Source organism: Chrysoperla carnea (assembly GCF_905475395.1).
Source record: "Chrysoperla carnea chromosome X unlocalized genomic scaffold, inChrCarn1.1 SUPER_X_unloc_3, whole genome shotgun sequence".
In the NCBI taxonomy this organism is placed as follows: Eukaryota; Metazoa; Arthropoda; class Insecta; order Neuroptera; family Chrysopidae; genus Chrysoperla; species Chrysoperla carnea.
This window is the reverse complement of record NW_025408156.1, coordinates 179,747-191,322: the sequence shown is the minus strand read 5'-3', so window position 1 is coordinate 191,322 and position 11,576 is coordinate 179,747. Positions and strand designations below refer to the sequence as shown.

At 28.7% G+C, this 11,576-nt stretch overlaps 1 non-coding gene across 1 annotated transcript; it reads right to left on the bottom strand.

Annotated features, from left to right (window-relative positions):
• Positions 1-718: 718 nt before the first annotated feature.
• Positions 719-837, bottom strand: LOC123304200. Its single transcript, XR_006536242.1, has one exon. It is a non-coding gene; the product is annotated as a 5S ribosomal RNA (ribosomal RNA).
• Between the last annotated feature and the right edge of the window lie 10,739 nt (positions 838-11,576).

The window sequence follows — 11,576 nt, the reverse complement described above, 5'->3', positions numbered from 1 at the left end:
TCCTGGTACAGTAGCTTTACGAGAAATTCGTCGTTATCAAAAAAGTACTGAATTGTTAATTCGTAAATTACCATTCCAACGTTTAGTACGTGAAATTGCACAAGATTTTAAAACCGATTTACGTTTCCAAAGTTCAGCTGTTATGGCATTACAAGAAGCTAGTGAAGCCTATTTAGTAGGTTTATTTGAAGATACCAATTTATGCGCAATTCATGCAAAGCGTGTTACAATTATGCCTAAGGATATACAATTGGCAAGACGTATTCGTGGAGAACGCGCATAAGCGTTTTAAATGACAATTTAAAAAAAAAAAAACAAATAAGAAATATTTTCGGTCCTATATATAGGACCAACATATATTATTAAATAAGAGTATATTATTTTTATTAAAAAATATATATATATATATATATAAATTATTGAAATAAAATTAAACATTATTAAAATTTTGTTATAATTATAAGCGATTGCTATTTCTAAAAATAAATAAATTTCATAAAATTTATATTATTTTATATTCATTTGAAATATTAAAAAAACTTCTCGCTTTAAAGTAACCATGATATGAGTTATAAATGCAATAAAATTTTATACAAAAAATAATATTTATTTGTTGACGAATAATATAAAAGGTTTACATTTCTAAATAACATATATTTATATATGGTGTGTAAAAAAAAAGAAAAGAAGAAAAATAATTTATATTTTTAATATAAAAAGGCAACCGCACACAGTGTTCCCAAGCGGTCACCCATCCAAGTACTGACTGTGCCCAATGTTGCTTAACTTCGGTGATCGGACGAGAACCGGTGTTTTCAACGTGGTATGGCTGTTGCCAGTAATAAATGAAAATTTTTACAAATATATATTTTTCATAAATATCATTAATATTAAAGTATATTATTAAAATTTTCAATGAAGTAATCAATTTAAATATATACTTATTTATTATACCATATATTTTAAATAAAAATGCAACCGCACACAGTATTCTCAAGTGGCCACCCATCCGTGGTACTGACTGTGGCAAATGTTTCTTAACTATTATTTTATAAAATATTTATACAAAAAATAATTTACTCTTATCAAATATTAATTTGTGGCCTGTATTAAGGCCTATGTTATTTTCATTTTTTAGCAAAAATAATGAAATATTTCAATATATTATTAAAGTAACAGATCATTTCTTTTTTGGTGCTGCTTTTTTAATTTTTGTAGGAGATGATTTGGCAACAGAAGCTTTCTTAGCTTTTGGTGCTTTCGGTTTACGAGCAGGGCTACTTTTGGCAGCGGATTTTGTACTTTTTGCTGGTTTTGCTTTAACTGGTGCTTTTTTTGATGCCGCTGATGATTTTGCAGTAACTTTTTTAGCAGCAGTTGATGATGATGGAGTCGCTTTTTTTGCTTTAGGCTTTTTGGCTGCCAATGATGTAGTTGTGGCTTTCTTTTCTTTTGGTGCCCGTTTACTTTTAGCACTCTTTGCTGAACCTTTTGCTCCACTTTCTTTTTTGGATACTTTTGATTTAGCTGAAGAATTAGATGAAGCGGAAGCAGCCAATTTGAATGAACCAGATGCACCTTTACCTTTAGTTTGTACCAAGGCTCCCTCAGTTACAGCAGCTTTTAAATATTTTTTAATAAATGGTGAAATTTTATCAGAATCCACTTTATAATTTGCAGCTAAATATTTTTTAATTGCTTGTAATGATGAACCACCACGTTCTTTTAAATTTTTAATTGCGTTAACAACCATTTCTGATGTACGTGGATGTGTTGGTTTTGAATGTTGTTTTGTACGTTTAGCACCAGAAGCTGTTGCTTTTTTTGTTGGTGTTGTAGAAGCAGCAGTAACCGCAGTTGCTGCAACAGCTGTAGAATTTTCTTCGGCCATATTTTTTTACTTTATAAAAATAATGTATTTATTATAAATATTTAAATGATAAAATATAATAATTCTATCAAATAAAAAATAAAGGTTTTCAATTATATCATTATTCACAATAATATAAGTCCCTATGTAAGTCAAAGTACCATGTAGAAAACACATAAAAATTAAATAGTATTTCTAATTTACTGTCGTAGTAAACATGATTTATTTTTTCAATTTCTATAATATATAAAATAATAAATTATAAATTTAATAATAATATTTATTTTATAAATTAAAATATATTTAATTTTTTTATTAACAATTATTAATAAACATAGTTTAATATTAATTATTTCAATCATACAAAACAATAATATTTTTAAGGTAAACTTAAAAAGTATATATTTTTATTTTTTATTTAATATCGATTTATTATAAATTATTAGTATATAAATAATTAAAAAATTTAATATATAAATATATATATTATAGTATAAGATTTCATTTTTAGAAAAACTTTTTTTGTCAATAATGAAAACGTATTATTATGAAATGTGTTAATCGAACATTGACAAAATATATTTCATTAGAAAATACTTTTATTTATGCATTAATATCAATAATTAACTATTAAATTAATTTTTTCATAATTATATAAAGAAATTTTATACTGATATAAGTATTTATATATTATAATATTTATTTTAAATATAAAAAAATTTATGACAAAATATATTATTAGAGTATTTGTTGAGATTAATATAAGATTATTTTAAATAAGAATTAATTTATATAATTATTAAAATATTATTAATTTTATGTTATGTAATTTTAATAAAAATAAATAATAATAATAATAAATATACAAATTTTTTAACAATTTAAATTTTATATGATCTAAATAATTTTGTTAAGTACGATATGAGAAATCATTGTAAGCTTCGTTAAGAAACTTTGTAATATAAAATAATAATAATAATATTAAATATATAAATAAATAAAATAAATTTGATATATATTTTTAGTTCATTCTGTGTATAAATCAAAGGATACCGAATAATTGGTAACGGATGCGATATATTATAGTATCGAGTATTAAAACATAATATATAAATTTATCTTGTTATTCAAATTTTTTGTTACTTAACTTATGTATTTAGAAAATTTATAATATTATTTATATAATTGACATAAAATCTTATAAATTGAAATTTTATTAATATGTATCAAAAGAAGAGAGTAACGTATTGATATAATATCAAAGGATACTGATTATTTAAATAACGAATACGTCATATATTGTTTGTGTAACGAAGTTCACTTGGCCATCTAGTTTAAAATAACATTTTCAATAGAAAGTTTATATGCTTTTTTTTTTTTTTTTCTTTAATTATTAAAAAAATAAATTGAAATTTAATTCAATCAAATTTTATAATAATTTTAAAAAAATTTTTCCTTTTAAAAAATATTTTGTGATGTTGTGATAATATGTATTAATACAAGTGCATCCTGATACTTTTATCTCTAGTAAAGGTATGAGTATCATGAACAGTTTTGTTATCTAATGATATTATTTTGATAATATTTTGTGTATATTCTTATAATATTTTGTCTAAATATCATCATAATACAATATTATTTTGATAATATTTTATGAATATTCTTATAATATGTTACCTAAATGTCATCATAATATGATGAATTATTTCCATAATAACATATAAAAAAAGAAAAAAAAAAAAAGAATCATTAATTTATAATTATTTAAATTGATTCTTTAAAAAAATATTATAATATATTATTTATAAAAGTAATTTTTACTCTTATTTTAAATAAATTTGTGGCCTTTTATTAAAAGGCCTATGATCGATGTATTATTATTATAAAAATTAATGCAATGTTTTTAATTTATGCTTTCTTTTCAGTTTTCTTTGGTAATAACACTGCTTGAATGTTTGGTAATACACCACCTTGAGCAATTGTTACACCAGATAATAATTTATTTAATTCTTCATCATTACGAATTGCCAATTGTAAATGACGTGGAATGATACGTGTTTTTTTGTTATCACGGGCAGCATTACCAGCTAACTCGAGAACTTCTGCAGCCAAATATTCCATAACAGCAGCCAAATATACTGGGGCACCAGCACCTACTCGTTCAGCATAATTTCCTTTTCGTAATAATCTGTGAATTCTTCCAACAGGAAATTGTAATCCTGCTCGGCTTGATCTTGACTTTGCCTTTCCCTTTACTTTACCACCTTTACCTCGTCCAGACATAGCGAATAAATTTATTTAATTAATATTTTTTTTTGTAAATATAATCACACAGATGTGTACGTTACGGGGATTGTAACATAAATGTTTAAAATGTTATTTGGGTATTTTAATTTATAATATTTATAAAATATAAAACTTTAAAAATAAACCAATCACCTTATAGTATTATTTTCAGCCAATCAGAGAGTAGTATTCATTTTTATTGTTATATCCATCTTCGCGTATATAATACGCTAGTTGTATACACGACACGCTCATACATATACTGACTGGTGTTCTGTAACTATCTGTGTATATTAATTGTTTGTAACAATGCCACCAAAAACAAGTGGAAAAGCAGCAAAAAAAGCTGGCAAAGCTCAAAAAAATATATCAAAGAGTGATAAGAAAAAGAAGAGGAAGCGCAAGGAATCATATGCAATTTACATTTACAAAGTATTAAAACAAGTGCATCCTGATACTGGTATCTCTAGTAAAGCTATGAGTATCATGAACAGTTTTGTTAATGATATTTTTGAACGTATTGCTGCTGAAGCATCACGTTTAGCACATTATAATAAACGTTCAACAATCACAAGTCGGGAAATTCAAACCGCAGTTCGATTATTATTACCTGGTGAATTGGCAAAGCACGCTGTTAGTGAAGGTACTAAAGCTGTTACAAAATATACAAGTTCAAAATAAATAAATCGAAAATATTATTTAATTGATAACATAAAAATACATCAACATATAAAAATGGCTCTCTTTTTAAGAGAGCCATCAAATTTTTTAAATAAGAGTAAATTATTTTTATATATACAAAAAAATAAAATAAACAATTATTAATATCATATTTAATATAAAATTTTATATATTAATAGCTTGAATATATCTATTATTAGTATATCAATATTATTAATTTTAAATATAATAAAGGATATCGCGGAATATATATCGTAAATCAGTGTAATGCAAATGCATTACATTACCTTTATTATTTTCATTTTACATTTACTACTTGTTTATGTACGCTTATAATTATTAGAAAAATATTTTTAATAATTTTAAAAAATAAATGAAATAATAAAAATTTAATAATAAATTATTTATTGAAAGTATAAAAAATGGTATAGCAAAATCTTTATTTTCTTTGATTAAGGCGAAATGTTTTATTAGTTATAAATTCGATAATCTCCTATCGATACTTGTTACTCTTAACTTGTATATATAAAAAATATAATAGTATATTAATTTATAATAAAATTTTTTCAAAAATTCAATAAGTTATTGTAAAATAAAATAGATAATATACAAATTATAATTTATTATTGCAGATATATTACAATAAAAAAAAAAAAATAAATAAAAATATTTGGTAATGTATGTTATAAACAAAATAATTTGTTGTAAACAAATTATATAATATGTTATATTTATTAACAAATTTATTTACTCTTATATAAATAAAATTAGTGGCTTCCCAAAAAGGAAAGCCTGTTTAAATTTATCGGATGTATTAAATATTCTTTAATAAATTTACTAAATATTTTAAGTAAATTATTATATTTTCTTAACCTCCAAAACCATACAAAGTACGACCTTGTCGTTTTAATGCATATACAACATCCATAGCTGTAACTGTTTTACGTTTTGCGTGTTCAGTATATGTAACAGCATCCCGAATAACATTTTCAAGGAATACTTTAAGTACACCACGTGTTTCTTCATAAATTAAACCAGAGATACGTTTTACTCCACCTCGTCGTGCTAAACGACGAATTGCAGGTTTTGTAATACCTTGGATATTATCACGCAAAACTTTTCTATGACGTTTTGCACCCCCTTTTCCAAGACCCTTTCCACCTTTTCCTCTGCCAGTCATTTTAATAAAAAATTATTTACAATATTTTAACGAACGGATAACACGTGTGTTAACCTCACAAGTATTGTAATGTATGTGAGCGCCGGTACAATTGTGCCTTTTTATATAAAGCATTAAAGATTTTTTAAGCCACGCCTATACAATTTGATTAGTCCATACTCTGATAGCTATCCAATAGGATATGACAACAAAAATTTTGAAATTTCATATAAATATAAATACAACACATTTATTTCGCATTTAAACATTTGACTTTGTAGTATCAAATTGTCGAATATAATTTTAAAAATTGTGTGTTTTTTTGTAAAAACATTATTATTTGAAAATGGCTAGAACCAAGCAAACTGCACGTAAATCAACTGGTGGTAAAGCACCAAGAAAACAATTAGCAACGAAAGCTGCACGTAAAAGTGCACCAGCAACTGGTGGAGTAAAAAAACCACACAGATATCGTCCTGGTACAGTAGCTTTACGAGAAATTCGTCGTTATCAAAAAAGTACTGAATTGTTAATTCGTAAATTACCATTCCAACGTTTAGTACGTGAAATTGCACAAGATTTTAAAACCGATTTACGTTTCCAAAGTTCAGCTGTTATGGCATTACAAGAAGCTAGTGAAGCCTATTTAGTAGGTTTATTTGAAGATACCAATTTATGCGCAATTCATGCAAAGCGTGTTACAATTATGCCTAAGGATATACAATTGGCAAGACGTATTCGTGGAGAACGTGCATAAGCGTTTTAAATGACAATTTAAAAAAAAAAAAACAAATAAGAAATATTTTCGGTCCTATATATAGGACCAACATATATTATTAAATAAGAGTATATTATTTTTATTAAAAAATATATATATATATATATATAAATTATTGAAATAAAATTAAACATTATTAAAATTTTGTTATAATTATAAGCGATTGCTATTTCTAAAAATAAATAAATTTCATAAAATTTATATTATTTTATATTCATTTGAAATATTAAAAAAACTTCTCGCTTTAAAGTAACCATGATATGAGTTATAAATGCAATAAAATTTTATACAAAAAATAATATTTATTTGTTGACGAATAATATAAAAGGTTTACATTTCTAAATAACATATATTTATATATGGTGTGTAAAAAAAAAGAAAAGAAGAAAAATAATTTATATTTTTAATATAAAAAGGCAACCGCACACAGTGTTCCCAAGCGGTCACCCATCCAAGTACTGACTGTGCCCAATGTTGCTTAACTTCGGTGATCGGACGAGAAATTTTTCAAAAACAGTTTATTAATCAACATTTAAAAATACAATACATTACATACATAACATATATTACAAAACTTTTATTTTCTATTATAGGTTATTAGCCTTAAAAGGCTTTCATCCTAACTTATTTTTTCTTTCATGCAGATTGCTGTGTCGCAATTATGCTTAGGATATTTAATTTATTTGTTTGAGCAGGTATATGTTAAATTAATTTTTGTTGATATGCTCTTTACAGGAAAATTTTAAAAACCTGTTTTATGTTTTAGGCAATAGCTGTGGCTAACTTATATGGCCCATTGCCTATGTGTTTTTGTATGTAAACTTAGATTTAAAAAGAAAAAAAAATTTAATGCTTTGAGTGGGACTTGAACGCCTGCTTTCGGAGTGCCAGTCGGGAACGCTGGCACGGCGCTACAGGCTCTTATAAGGAATGGGTATTTTATCTTTATTATATACTGTAAAATATTTTGTTATACATTATTTAAATATTTTGTATATATTTGTTTGTGTTTTTTGGTTAGTGAGTTTGACTTCACCATATTTTTGGTTAAGTAGCTGTTTTTAATCAACTTAGTGTAGAAAGAATGCGTAACATGTTTGGTATAGTCTTTGATTGTCGGTATGTCTGTATCTCTATGTATGTCTTGTATTCTAGCGTATCTATCTTTGTTTAGTGTAAGTCGGAGGCATTTGTTCTGTATACGTTGTAGTCTTAGATATGTCGTGTCTGAAACGCTGTTCCACACAGGGGCTCCGTAGGTTATAGTTGGTCTTATTATTGCAGTGTATAACATTTTTTTATTTTTGGTACTAAGTTTGCTGTATTTGTTCAGGAGTGGGTAAAGTTGTCGTATACACCCATTTCCTTTACTGATCAGGTGGTTGATATGTGGGACAAACGATAATGTTTTGTCAAGGTACACACCTAGGTACTTTACTTTGTGCTTGGCAGGGACTATGGCTACGCCGTCTACCTTAAGTGGATCGTAGATTTTGATATTTGTAAATTTTTTGCTAAAAATTATATGTTCAGTTTTGTTGTTATTTATTTTGATTTTCCAGTCCCTGGCAAACTTCAGTATCATATCCAGGTGTATTTGTAGTTGTTTTGTTGCCACCTGAGCATTAAAGGAGTGGGCGTACACGGCAGTGTCATCCGCGTATATCGCAGTTTTTGTTTTGGCAAATTTTGGGATGTCATTAATAAAGTAGGTGAACAATATGGGCCCAAGTACCGATCCTTGTGGCACACCTGCTTTTGGGTGTCGGAGTTCCGATGTGCTGTTGTTTATTTTTACATAGAATCCCCTTCCTCTGAGGTAACTGTCCAGTAGTGCTATTAGCCATCTTGGGAAGTCATAATTTATTAGTTTGTAAATCAGTCCATCAATATATACCGTGTCAAAGGCTTTCTCAATATCCAGAAGGGCCATGGCCGTGACGTTACTTTTGTTAAAATTTTGTATTATGTCACTTGCTATTCTGGCAACTTGCATGCAAGTGCCATGACCACTTCTGAATCCGAATTGTTCGTGTATTATTATATTTTTGGACTGACTTATCTTGTTTATTCTTTCCAAAATGACTTTTTCCGCTATCTTGGACAGCGTGCTCAGGAGGCTTATTGGTCTGTAATTTTTGGAATTACTATGATCCTTGTTAGGTTTCGGTACTGGGATCACTATTGCCGTTCTCCAGGACTCAGGGAAGTATCCTATCCTCAGGATTGCATTTATTATGTACTGAAGTTGTACTATAGCTTTGGTGGTAAAGTTTTTGATTATTTTGGTGTCTATCCCGTCTTGTCCTGGGGCTTTGTTATTTGGGAGGGTTTTAATTATGTTTTTAATTTCTTGGGGGGTTGTGAGCTTTATTTTGGTGTTGTTTTGTGGTGTTTGTGTGGTATGAAAGAATTCATGTATTCTTCGTTTTATGTCCTCTTCTAGTGGAGTAGTCTGTTCGTTAGTCTGGATCTCCTCTAAAGTTTCACTTATTATGTCAGCTTTGTCTTTGTCCGTCATGTAATTATTATCGTTCGTGGTGATTGTGGGGATTTGTTGTCTCGGTTTTTTAAACGTCTTCGTTATTCGCCACATTGTTCTGTCACCGGGTCGTAAGTCCGTTAGTGTTTTTTCCCACTGTTCATTGATCTTGTTTTTAATGTTCCTCCTGATCATTTTCGTGATTTTGTTTATATCTGCTTTGAGGCCTGGTATAAATCTTTTTTGGTACAGTTTCCTCATCGCATTTTTATATTTGATTAAGTTTTTTGTGTTATCATCAGGGAGATATCTGTTATCAACTATCACGACCCGTCGGCTGTGAGCTTTTTGGACTTGTTGCACCCCTTTTGTGAAGTTATCTATTTCCTGATCAACTTCTTGGGCATTGTTTATTTTATTATTGATTTTTATTGTTGAATTTAATTTTTTTTTAAACTCTGCCCAATCGGTTGATTTATAGGAAGTGACAATGTGTTTGGTGTTGTCTTTATTTAAGTTTGTAATATTAAATATTACCGGGTTGTGGTCTGATGATAACTCTGGTATTGAGGTTGGGTGCGTGATGTTGTTAACATTTTTATTAATCACAAGATCAATGAAGGTGGGTGTCATTCCGTTAGTTGGAAAATGTGTGGGGTTGTCTGTGTGTTGGATGACGATGTTATTGTCGTTAGTGAATTTATGTAATGTTCGTCCGTTTGTGTTTGATACATGATTCTTCCATGCCGTATGGCGAGCATTAAGATCACCTATTACTAATATTTTGTTACCCATCCTGAACAATTTTGCTAGATCCTCCATGGGGAACTTGTTAGCGGGAGTGTTATACACTGCAATAATTTTTATATTATTTAATAGTTCGATTCCGACGCATTCTATGGATACGGAACCATTGATTTCAAATGTGCGAAACGGAATGCTATTTTTTATTATTATTGCTACACCTCCGCCTTGTGTTGTTCTATCTTTCCTAATTATATTAAAATTTCTAATTTTTATTTTATGTTCTCCTGATAATTTGGTTTCATTTATCATCATAATGTCCACCTTTTGTTCTCTGATGAACGATCTAAGTTCACCAAGGTTTTGGCGTAGCCCATTAGCATTCCATGTCGCACATTTTACGGCGGACATTGGCTAAAATTTTTTGTGCAAAAGTTGTTGAAAACCATGAATTTCTCTAATTCGTTTTTGCATTTCATAAGGTCATGGTTTAGGTCTTTTACATATTTTAGCATTCTTTCTACATCTATTAATTTGTTTAATGTGTCAAACTCACTTACCAAATTGTTTATGTTAGTAGTAGTAGATATGGATGTTGTTTGTGTTGGTGCTTGGCTGTGTACATGTGCGTACACTTGGGTGGGTCTATCATTTTGAGTGAATGGGTTTCCCATTGCCCAGACATTTGTTGGAGGTAGTGGTGCTGGCACGAATTTTTGTTGATTTCTTACAGGGACCGTGTTTGTTTTTCTTCTCCTTTCTATCTGCTCGATTTTGTTGATATAAATTCGGCATTCTGTAGAGTTTGCCGGGTGGTTATTTTCACAGTTTGCACATTTTAAAAGTTTTTTATTTTCTTCCGTGTTTTCTTTTATTGTACAGTCACGGCTCCAGTGAGGTCCTGCGCATTTTAGGCACTTTGGGTTCATTCTACAGTTCGTAGTGGCATGTGACCAGGCCTGACATCTGTGACACTGGATAATTAGTTTGGCGTTCCTGTGCCTTTCCCAGGTAATTTTTACGTTGTACACATATTTAACTTCTTGGGTTAGTTGTTTTAGGGACGTGCTTTGTCCGGTGATCACAAGATATAGAGATCTGTAGGAGGATCTCATTGGATATACTTTAATAATGTTTGTTTTGAGGCATTTCTCTATGTCTTGCTTAATTTCCTCTTCGTCGATTCCTCTTGGTAGCCCGACCAATACGAAGGCGTGGTGTTTTTCTGTCCTTTCCGTGTATGTATGGAACTCCATGTTTTCGTTGTCTAGCATTTTGACGTAGTTTTTATATTCATTTGAGTCATGGATGAATAGATTCGTTTTTTTGAACGTGTATTTCACATGGAATCCCTTTTTCACATGTTCCTTTATTTGCTCCATGAACTCCTTATGGTTATTTGGAGTGCTGTGTATAACAATTGGAGGTGGTTTATTCTTACCTCCTTGTGTCCTTTCTGTGTTTTTGTCATTTTCATTAATTTCTTTTGGGTCTGTGTCTTCTTGTTCCACATCTTCCTCTATTTGACCTTCTTCAGTGGTTAGGGGATTAAATCTGTTTTTTGTGGGCACTTGCA